We start from the raw sequence: 11396 nt of genomic DNA, 5'->3' as shown, positions 1-11396 counted from the left end.
ATGGGGACCCCAGGAGCTCTAGGAATATACCTGCCACTTGAAGACTGGGAGAAAGGGAGTTCCTCACCCAGTATTCCCACCAAAGACAGAGTTTTAGCACACAGATTTGGGTGGCATGGCTATCCACAATGCAGGGAGATGGAATATTCTGATTGTTCACAGCTGTGTTATATATTCATCCAGGGCTGGGGAATGGAAGGACAGAAGGTTAGCCAACCACAAGGGCTAAAATGTAGGGGAGTGGAATTCCTAGCAGTAAATTCTACTACCCAAAGAAAGGGGAACAGATGTTAAGCACATAACAAAAGATGTCCACTACAGTTGCTGGGTTGGTTTTTGTTTTGTTTTGTTTTTTAGTACATTGTATAAAATTCCCATGGCTCCTTTCAAAAAACATATGAAGTCTTTGAGCATTCCTGTCAATCTACTTGTTCAGCCTTGTTCTATGTATCAACTTATGCCTAGCATTAAAATCAAATTTTAAGAAAGATAACATCTCGGTGGGAATTTGAATAGCAGTGTGCAGGACACTTGACTTCCTTAGGACTCACTTGCCTCACCAGTGCAATGGGAATAAATAATTCTGTACACTTCATTTATAGGAGGCAAATATTTGAGGCTCAATCAGATCACTTCTGGAAGTCCCTTCCTAGATTCCATTCACGATTTCCTATGTACCAGTGGGTTGATGTAATATATTATTCAGAACCAAACAATCTTACTCTAATTAAAATGGGAACTAGCTGGGGCTCCTGGGTGGCTCAGTCGGTAGAGCGTCCGACTTCAGCTCAGGTCACAATCTCACAGTTTGTGAGTTCGAGCCCCGCGTCAGGCTCTGGGCTGATGGCTCAGAGCCTGGAGCCTGCTTCCGATTCTGTGTCTCCCTCTCTCTCTGCCCCTCCCCCATTCATGCTCTGTCTCTCTCTGTCTCAAAAATAAATAAACATTAAAAATAAAATAAAATGGGAACTAGCTTTATGTGGTAATGGACATTATTTATGCTTGGAATATCTTTGATCTATCAAGGAAATTTCCCACCTTTTGAATCCTGCAGTACCCTACATCTCCCAGTTTCTTCTGCAGGCTAGGGCACAGTTACATGACAAGGACCTAGGATCAAATGTTTCTTTGTGAGATTTAAGCTTAGAAGAGAGTGACATGTAGTAGGAAATGTTGAATAGACTGTGCTGGAGAGAGAGTGGGCCATTTTTCAGAAGAAGCCCTATCCCAAGTCCTAGTGGAGGCATCCCATGCCCATCATCAGCCAAGTGAGCCATAGGGCTATGCTGGCAGCAGCAGGAGGAGGGCTTCCACTGCAGCAGGCTCGGGGTCATGTGGACCCTGTTTATGGTTTAACACCTCTATATTTGATCTTCTGGCCTCTGTGAACTGCTTAATATGGCTTAATACATTACACCTGTGCACATGTTAGCTTAAGTGGATTCTGTAGTTTGCAGCTAAGAACCCCTTGATCAATACAGAAAATGATTTGAGGAGTGATTTTGGGTCACAAACACAACAAGAATGGGCCATCTAGTGAGAGTAAGGCAGTAAAAACCCCAGACAGCATTAGCAGATGGGACATTGGTAAATTATTTTAAATATTTGCCTGCAGTACCTGGAATTCATATCTCATGAAAACAAGGGTTGGCATGAAAACAATGTGAATGGCATGAATAATTCAAGGATTACTTCCATCAGCACTAGGGAGCTTAAACTCTGCTCAGGGCATGGTCAGAGCAACAGGGTCCTCCAAGTACAGTATCTTCTAGTACTTTTCAGGCTAAAGTCAGAGTTAAACCCTTATGGGGTCAACAAATTTTGAAATCATAGCTTATCCAAGTGTCTTCTACCAGAGTTAACACCTTAGTAGGAAGAATGAGTCCTAGAAAATTTTACTTGAGCATATTTAAGAATCCTTCAATGATTCAGGAAATTCGGAATTCCCATGGTCTATCACCAAAAAGCAACTGGATTTGCAGAATGGTGGAAAAGATCTACTGAATTCTTCGGTATGATGCCAGCTGGTGCCAGCCGACCAACACCACCTTAGGAATTTGGGTGGTGTGTATAAGACGTAGCACATTCTCTGAACTATGATAAATGTATGACACTATTTTCAATTCTATAACCAAAGTACACAGAATTTAAAACCAAAAGGTACAAACAAAAGGGCAGCTCTCAATGTTACATCTAATGATCTTATTGAAAAAGTTTTGTTTTCAATCCCTGCAATTATGGACACTGCCAATGTTAAAGTCTGGGTGGTCAAGGGAAGAAGAGTTCTATCAGGAGCATGGAATGTTTCATAGAATTAGAAAATGAAACTCCTTATCAGGAGGATATTTTAGACTTTCATGGCACTGGAAAAAAAGGCAACAAAGGGGTTTTCAGTGTTGACTGGGAAGATTGACTCTGATTAACAAGGCAATATAGGGTAGTTTATGCCATTTTGTAGAAAGGCTATTTTGGGAACCCAGGAGATCCTTTTGGGTCCCTCTGCGTATTGCCATGTCCACTGGTAAAATTCCACGGCAACCACACATACGAAGGACTGCTAAGAGGAGGTTCCATTTGTTGAGAAGTGAAAGCTGGAGTCACCTTGTCAGGTAAAGAATTGTAACGTGCTGACACACGGGTTCTGGAGACAAAAAGAACATGGCATGGCTGTGGAGGATGAGGTCATTTAAACCATGCACATGCATGAGACCACTTGCGGAGACAATGATAACAGCAGCCATTTATTTCTCTTCCTTTCTATGTATATGTACTGAGTATTCTTCCTTCTTCCCCTTCTTCTGTTTCCCTTCCCTTTTCTATAGGGTATGTGGATAACATCAAATGGTAATTAACTTTACATTTTAGTCTCTGGGTCACAGAATATCAAGATGAAATTGCAACAGAGTTGGAGAAGGTGAACATCCCCTGGTGACTTGAGCTAAGAGGTTGGTGAGACAAGTGAGAAGACATGACCCCCTTTTTGAGGAGAAGGTGGGCACATTTTTCCATTACAAGGAATTACTGCATGATGTTGGGCGGAAGCATTTTGTTGTTGAGATTGGAGGGCTTTAGAATTTTAGTATGGAACAAAGTTTATAGGACTGTTAAACAGTCAAACAGTAGACATAGTAGAAATAGTTTATGTTGTGGGTCACCATCTATATTTTGAACATCCTTTCACCGTTTGGGAAATCTTTTGCCTGCCCAAAGTAGAGGTGAGACACTTGCTTTCCCAGGCTCCTTTGTAGCTACAGATAGGTTTTCAAAAATGTGACCCAGTTGTCACCAATCTACTAATAACTGACGATATTTCAGATTGAAAGAATAAAGGAGACAATGCCATGAGGAAAACATTCTGGGAGGAAGGCAGAGACTCATCCAGCTTTTGGAAGCAGGACTCCTGTGGAACACTCTGGCAGTATGGCACGGGCACTGCTCCTATCTGCAAACCCTCCTAGCTTTTCAACGTAGCTCCTAGAAACTTCATAATCCACCACGAATCCTTGGCCAAACTCCCCTTCCTGCTTCTATTAGCTACAGTGTGTTTGTTGTTTGCAACTAAAGACCTTCACTGCTACCCAGAGAAGCTTTTCCTGCCCCTCACACTCAATCCTAAAGAGCACGAAGAAGGAAATCTTCCTTTTCTGCAGATGTTGGCATATCCCAGTTGTCCCTGGCTCAAAACTCTGAATACCCATCAGGTAAAGGGAAGTGGTTCAACTTAAACACTCCTTTACACAAAGGGACATTAGCGCAGCTGCAGTTTGCCTAGAAAACTTAAGAGTGGCCCATAAAGGGAAAGCCCATCTGTTTGGGGACACTAAATCTGCGTGCAGTCCACAGGATATCACACCCAAAACAGGGACTCTAACTGCGAAGCCTAATTCTATAGACAAATCGTATTTGCCCTTATGGCAGCCTAGTGGGATGCATCACTGTGTCCAGGGGGCCGTACATTGGATTAGTTGGTGACTGTTATAGGTTAACAGGTTTGCAGTGTAGCTTAACCAAATCTACATTTCCTACTGGCACTGAAGAAAATTCTGTAACAGCTTATCACACAAGAACACAATAAAATGTATTTTCATTTCAAAACTCAAGGCAAGTTCTTGAAAGGGTCCTCAAGATTTCCCACCAAGAAGCATATTTATAAGCCAGAGTTCTAAGCATGCATAATTAAGCTGTTACCTATTGAGTATTCATAACAATTGTGACTTATTATATTTTCTGTTAAAAATAAGGACTGGATAGGTATTAGTCAAGTTGTCTAGTCCATCAAAACTTATGTCATACTGGGTTACTGAACTAAAAATGTTGAGAATTATCAAAACAATGGTTTGCTCCCTGACTATTCACACATCCAAACTATCTTTCCTTTATAGCACATTTTAATACAAGTGCCCAACATCCCCCTGCTTTGCTGATACCATATGGTGTTGATGTAGGTTTATTTAGGTTCTTTGTTATCTGGGGAACTGAAAATTGACTGGGGAGTTAGACAAGCTCTTATCTCCTGCTGGCTTCTTTGCTTGCTTATGCTGCACTTTAAATAAATCACTCAACCTCTGAGCCTCTGTTTTCCCATTTAGAGAATGGGATCAGGGATGTCTGCTTTGCAGGCTCTTGGGAAGCCAGGGGAATGGCAAGGCTCTGTTGTTCCCTGGAAGGCTAAAAGCTATTGGAAGGAAATACACTAGTGGTATTCACGAGAAGGTAGCAACAGCCTGAAAAATAAAGATACTGGCTTTCCGTAGGCTCATTATTCAGACAGCTCAAAAGCAAGTGCCTCCCTTTTTCACATTTCCCTCCAGAGAATTTCCTGTTATTTCCCTGGTATTAATTGATGGTGGGCACCCACATTCTGAATTCTCAAAGGGAGCAAGTGCTTCCTATTCTTAACATTGCTTAGTTTCTTTTTTTATTTACTTTGTTTCCCCAGGGGAGTAAGAAAGAGGGAGCTTGGCTTTTGGGGTTAATTGTGTGGATTATGAGGTGCATGCATGGAACAGTCAGGCGGAACTCTACCTGCTTGCTTTCTCCATGTTACTTTCCCTTCAGCAAACTTTTTGAGCAAAAAATGAGGAACTAATTCCCAAGCCAGGTTCTTCATGCTGACAATTTTGCCAAGGAGGCATGAGGCCATCACATTCATTAAGGTGAAGGCTAAATTTCTCCAATAAGGAGACCGAATCATACAGTGACTTGCTGGGAATATTCCTTCACAGGAAGCAGTCCTGATGGGAGCAGGTCAAGAAGGCACGGCTCTTCTCCACTCATGCTGCGACCTGGGTTCCTTTGACCTTCAGCAATTCTACTTAAATCATACAGTGAGATAGAACATAGGTTCTATCAGAATATGGGTTATTTTCCTGTGTTGGGACATTTGGGTGGGGCCTCTGAATTAAAAGCACCTGGGTTATAACAGTCTTGAAACATTCCAGCATGCATATCAACGGTACTAGGCCAGTTCTTGTTCTGTTTTCCAACTCGTATTGACTGCACAAGTGAGATGAGGTTGCAAAAATACTTAACAGTGATAGATATACACCAGGAAAAATGTTTTATTACTTCTTCATCAGACTGCCCATTTTGGTGGATGCAGAAGCAGTTCCCACGTTATTCTAGCAATGTTTGCTGATCCTTTATAGGCTGAGACCTCAAAGAGCAAACCTTCAGGCTCACTTCTGCCCACCACAGTCCCGCCCCTTAACTAAACTTCCTGGGGACCAGAAGACAAGTCCATGATTCCTGCCACAAAAGCCCTGGCTTTGGTCAGAGACAAAGACCAGTGAAGGGCGAACAAACACACAGCGCCAAGTGCTCTCCCCAGAGGGGCAGGCAGGGAGCCCTAAGCAAGACATGAGGCACCTCCTTAGAAAATAAGAAAAAGATTTCCCAAGGAGAAAGGAGGTCTGGTTTGCCTATTCATTAGCCAGGTAAAGACTGGGCGGAGGGGCAACAGTGTTCCAGGCAGAGAGTAACATTCACAAAGCAGGGAAAGCAGTACAAACAGATTAGAAAAATGACGGCAATGAAGAGGACAAGGGGGACAGGTGCTAAGAGGTGAAGCTAGAGAAGCAAAGGCTACTTCCCTATCAATGAGCCCTCGTTAGCCATCTAAGAAGTCTGGACCAGATCCTGATGGCAACTGCAAGTCATCAAAAAAATTTAGTGCTATTTATGAACCTATTTGTGTTTTTAAAAGATTACTCCACAGCCAATAGGAAGGGATGTTCCTACATGTGTGATCTCAGATCCACCAGCATCAAATTCACCTGGGGTGACAACTAAAACTGCAGAATCTTGGACCCCACCTGCTATGTATGGAGCCAGAATCCTAGGGAGTGAACCATGCAAGCCAATACTCATTTAGAATACATTCTCCAAGAGATTCTGATGCCTACTTAAAGGTCAGTGGTAGCAATTCCTTTAGGGCCCAAGGCCAGATCATGGGGCATTCAGTCCTAGAGACATGAAAGGTTCCAGTGAGGAGACTGAGTGAAGTGTTAATCCCTTGCATGAAGAATTCGCGATCTGACTGTTTGAGAACTTTGGCCCTGAGAAACAATTGCTGTAATTCCTTCCCCACATAAGCAAACACAGAAAAGTCTGGTAGAAGAAGATAAGAAATAGCTATCCCTCCTCTGGGTGGGCAATGGACACTCAAGGAGCCTGTTCCCAGGATGTGGATGTGTTGGGGACAGGCTCTGTAAAAACAGATTACACTTCAGGCCAGTAAAATCTGCGGTTTGGAAACACTGATTGGCGGGTTCCAGCAATAGTGCTCTTCCTCGTGGCATTTTTTATTTGTTTGTCTTTAACTAAATAAACTCAATATTCATCCCATGGCTTAGAAAGTTGACACTGACAAGGACAGAGACATTTTGATTGGTGCATCTGCAGTCTGCCGGCACTAGAGAAAGGTCAAATGCTCCTCGCAGCTGGCCAGACCTGGAATCAGTAAGCAGAGTCTGTAGGGTTGGAAGGCATCATGCATTAAGACTAGTGAAGCCTGGAAGAGAGGAGGCATAAGAACATTATTCTCTCTTGCAGCAGAAATCACCATCACCTGCGTTTCTGCTGGGGCGATTGTTGTTGCTTTTATGGGTTTTCCCCTTGGGTGGCTGTTTTAGCATCCATGCCGTCATTTTCCTTGGCTGGGAACCCAAAGCCAGTGGGGGGCAGACCCAGGAATAGAACTAACCTGCTCACCTTCAGCCTACTGCTCTAAAACTGTGCCCAGGTGCCTCATACCTTAAGTGACCTTTTTCTAAAAAAGTAAAGGCCAGAGACAACAGGAAGAAGGCTTTCCAGAACAAAGTCCTGCCTTGTATACAATATTCACCATATTCAGAATCTAGTTTAACTGACAAAATTCTATTGAGTCTTATATGAGTCAGAGCAAAGTTTGTTTGGAAACAAGCAAAAAGACCCCCAAAGTACAGTGGCTGACACAGGGAAGTTTCTCTCTGTGTAGTAGTTCAGCACAGGTGTTCTCGATTGGCAAAAAGGGGGATAGGGGAAGGGTTCTGTTTCATGCAGTCAACTAAGGATTCAGGCTGACAGAGCCTAGGCTGCTTTTAATCTTTGGCTTCCAAGGTCACTCTGGGCATTCCCCAGGCAGTGAAATGGGAAATAAGGGAAAATTTCCATGGAGCATGGAAGTCCAGGCCTGGAAGTGGTACACCCCACTGAAAAAAAATCCGTTCATGGCCACACCTAGCTAAAAGGAGACTGGAAAACACAGGAGAAACAAGTTATGGTAATCAAGTAAGAGATGCCTAGTAATCCACAGGCACAGATGGAAGAGCTTCCAGGAACAGTCATGACAGAAGCCGGGGAGCTCCAGCAAGGTCTCTCTTCATTTGCTACCCGCCATTTCTAATTAATGTACTCACTACCTATTCCTCAAGCATTTATTAAGTACTTACTGTCTAGGAGATGCTAAGTACTGTGCTAAATGCTTTGAAGGGATTTGGGGTGTTTTAAGATTTTGTTCCTTCAAGGAACTCACACAATCATGGGAGAGACAGATGAAAACAATGACCAACAATGAAGTAAATACTATAATGGAGAAGTAGACGAAGAATCACAATAACCTCGGTGGTGGTGATTGGGGGGGTCAGAATTCTGTACAGGAAAAGTTCACTTAGGTGGGCCCACAGGGATGATTAAAGAGCTTTCCAAATTAAAAAAAAAAAAAAGGGCCACTTGAGAGAGGGAAGAACATCAGCAAAGACATGAAGTTCAGAGAGCAAGGAATGTTCAGAGAATGGCATCTGGTACACACAACAGGTCAAGTTTAGGGTGAGGAGGGAGATACAGGGAAGGCAAAGGTGCAAAGACAGTGACAACTGTAGCACTACATTACAGAAGGCCTTGTAAGCCTGCACAGTATTTTTGATTTTTACCCATAAGCCTTTTCTTTAATTACATGCTGTGTTCACCACCTCACTCTTCTCAGATACTTGGTTCAAATGTTCATTTCCTATATGTGTAACAGAGTCTTATCTCTGACCATTCTGAAATAAGGATGCATTATTGGCTTAGAGTGGCTTATGCATCCTTTCCTGAGCTTTTTTCTCCAGTTTGTACTTATTTACTGTTTTTTCTTTGAGGTGGGGTGGCTGGCAGGGCTGGGGAGGAGGAGAGAGGTGAGTTTTGTGACCTCTTACCCTTCCATCTTGCTGACTTCGTGAATCATTATTTTATCCCATGGAATGTACTCCTCTGGTTAGCCTTAAACCCATGGTTCCCTACTGGGCTTGGAGTAGTGTGAGGATGGTTACCCAAAAAGAAACCTAGGTACAGTTACCAGATAATGGGTGAATGGACACATAAGCAAGGAAAACAGCCTTCCCAGAATTTCAATGGACAGACTGCACCAAACTGGCTGATTGCCAGGACCCAAAATATGCCTTATACTTTTCTGACATTGTCTACATTTTCATAAACCACCTGCTCTTTTGGATTGTTCCAGCTCCCTCAGCTGGTCCAAATACTCTCTCTCTTTAAAAATTAAGGAAAAACAGCTCAAATCCACTTCCTTTATGATGCCTGAAGTGTTCACTGCTTCCTGAAAAAAAATTATAGCACTGTATACACAACTCTTTAGGAAACAAATGTTCTCCACTTCCTACTGCTTGCCAACTTTTAATGACTACAGTTCTTCTATCCAGCGTGACTCTAAACTCCTTTAGGGAAACAACTTCACACATCTTTATCTTCCCTCGATACCTAATTTATATTTCCCTTGATTTACATATTTATATTCCACCTTGTTCTAAAATGAATTGAAGGTAGTTTACAAAAATGCACTGGTACCACAAAGTGGAATAACATTAGAAATAAGTAGGTAAACTTCTTTGGGGAATCCAGTTACTATGTAAGAAGTCTGACTACTCTGAAACTGCCATGCTGTGAGGAAGCACAAATGAAATCATATGGAGAACAAACCGCCAGCCATCCCTAGCGGCTCTAGCGGTCTTAGTTTTGGCACCAGACACAGGAGTCAAGAAGCCATTTCAGATACTATAGCGCAGGCGGAAGTCGCACAGAGCAGAAGAATCCAGCTGATGGGCAGAACTTAGGACCCAGATACAGGACCACAATCAAACGGTCACAAACGTATCCAGCCATTTCAGCCACTCTTGCTGAGACTCCACATGGTGTAGCAGACACAACCATCCCAGTGTTCCCTGGTCGAATACGTGACCCACAAAATCTCATTCAAGGTACTCTGCCAGGCTCAGAGGGCAATGCAAAGATGATAAACCTTGCTTCTGACCTTCATGGAACACAGAAACTAGAAATCTGAAGAACTAAGAAGAGTAAGATTTACATCGAATGCTTCCAGTTCTGGATAAAATGGAGTAAGCACACTCCACTGTGTGTCTCTCAGGAATAGAACCTGGACGGAATGCACCAAGGAAACTGAAAAGTAAGTATTAGCGAGCATTTTGGGAAAGTATGCCAAGATCTGAAGGACCATTTTTTTTAAAATCTCTGCTATCTCATGAATTTATGCATGTATAATGCAGAATCTATATGCACTCTTATATCCAGAATACATTGGTAATTCTCAAAATTCAACAGGAGGAAAACAACATAATTAGAAAGTGGGCAAAGGCTTGAACAGGCCTTTCACCTTCAAGGGAAATACAAATTAAAGTCATGAAATCCCAATACTTATCTATGAGAATTGTTTTTAAACAATACACAACTAAGCGTTGGTGAGAACAAGGAACCATGGGTCTCTCATATATTGCTGGTGCAAATGCATCTGGAATGGTGCAGCCACTCTGGAAAACAGTCTAGTAGCTAAACACAAAGCCAAATGGACATTTACCAGGTGAACCAGCAATCCCACTCCAAAAGCACTTCAACAGGTGAATGGGTAACAAACGAATACATCATCCTTACAAAGTGATATTACCCATTAAGAAAAAGAAACAAAGGCAATGAGTCCCGAAAACATGTAAAGTAAAAAGAACCAACCCCTAAGGGTTACATACTATTGGATGCCATTTACAGGACATTCTCAAAAAGACAAAACTGTAGTGATAGAGAAGGAAACAGTGGTTTCCCCTGGTTTGGTGGGGGGGCGGGGAACGGTTGCAACTACAAAGAGAAAGCAACAAGCAGTTGCCTGGGGTGAAAGAGCCACTCTGCATCCCTATTGTGGTGGTAGTGGCTACATCATTCTACACATGTATGAAAATGCCTCAACTGTACCCCAAAAAGAGAGATGAATTTACGTTAATTTTTAGAATAATATCTTTTAAAGGGTGGGCTGGAAAAAATTGCACCTGGTCAACTGTCTATAACAGAAAAACTGAAAACCCGTACCACACGAAGGAGGAGGACACCAGAGAATTCTACTAGAAAAAAAAGACCTTACCTTTGAGCTTCAACATTTCCAGAGTGTGACTGTGAAGGGGCTCAGCCCTGGTTCAGGCAGTCCTCTTTGCCGAGGGCGGACAAGCCATGAACTATGCTGACAGCAGCTGCTGGAATGAAGGGCATTTATATGCTGACAGCTTGATACAGGTGTTAACTATTCCTTGAGGATGAAATCAAGGTATTGACTGACCTCCACCTGTGACAACAGGCTTCCTTTCAGCCAACACTGGTGACCCAGGTAACCTCACCTTGCCCTTGTTGTTTATATACCTGAAAACTCTTTCTTGAGGCTACCTTTTTCAAATCTCAAAGTACCCCTATAGGGTGCCTGGGTAGCTCCGTTGTTTAAGCATCCGACTTTGGCTCAGGTCATGATCTCAAGGTTCATGAGTTTGAGCCCTGACTTCAGCTCAGGTCATGATCTCACAATTTGTGGGTTTGAGCCCCTCATGGAGCTCTCTACTGTCAGCACAGAGCCTGCTTCAGATCCTCTG

General features: G+C 42.8%; 1 long non-coding RNA gene across 1 annotated transcript; it reads right to left on the bottom strand.

Moving 5' to 3' along the window:
* Positions 1 to 6779: 6779 nt before the first annotated feature.
* Positions 6780 to 11396, bottom strand: LOC125935668 (uncharacterized). The gene is made up of 2 exons (XR_007461752.1): positions 10901 to 11396; positions 6780 to 7012 (listed from the first exon to the last, which is right to left on the bottom strand). It is a non-coding gene; the product is annotated as an uncharacterized LOC125935668 (long non-coding RNA).

The sequence above is a fragment of the Panthera uncia genome, assembly GCF_023721935.1.
Source record: "Panthera uncia isolate 11264 chromosome A1 unlocalized genomic scaffold, Puncia_PCG_1.0 HiC_scaffold_17, whole genome shotgun sequence".
Lineage (NCBI taxonomy): Eukaryota > Metazoa > Chordata > Mammalia > Carnivora > Felidae > Panthera > Panthera uncia.
Note: the sequence above shows the minus strand (reverse complement) of the source record. Positions and strands in the feature narration are given on the sequence as shown.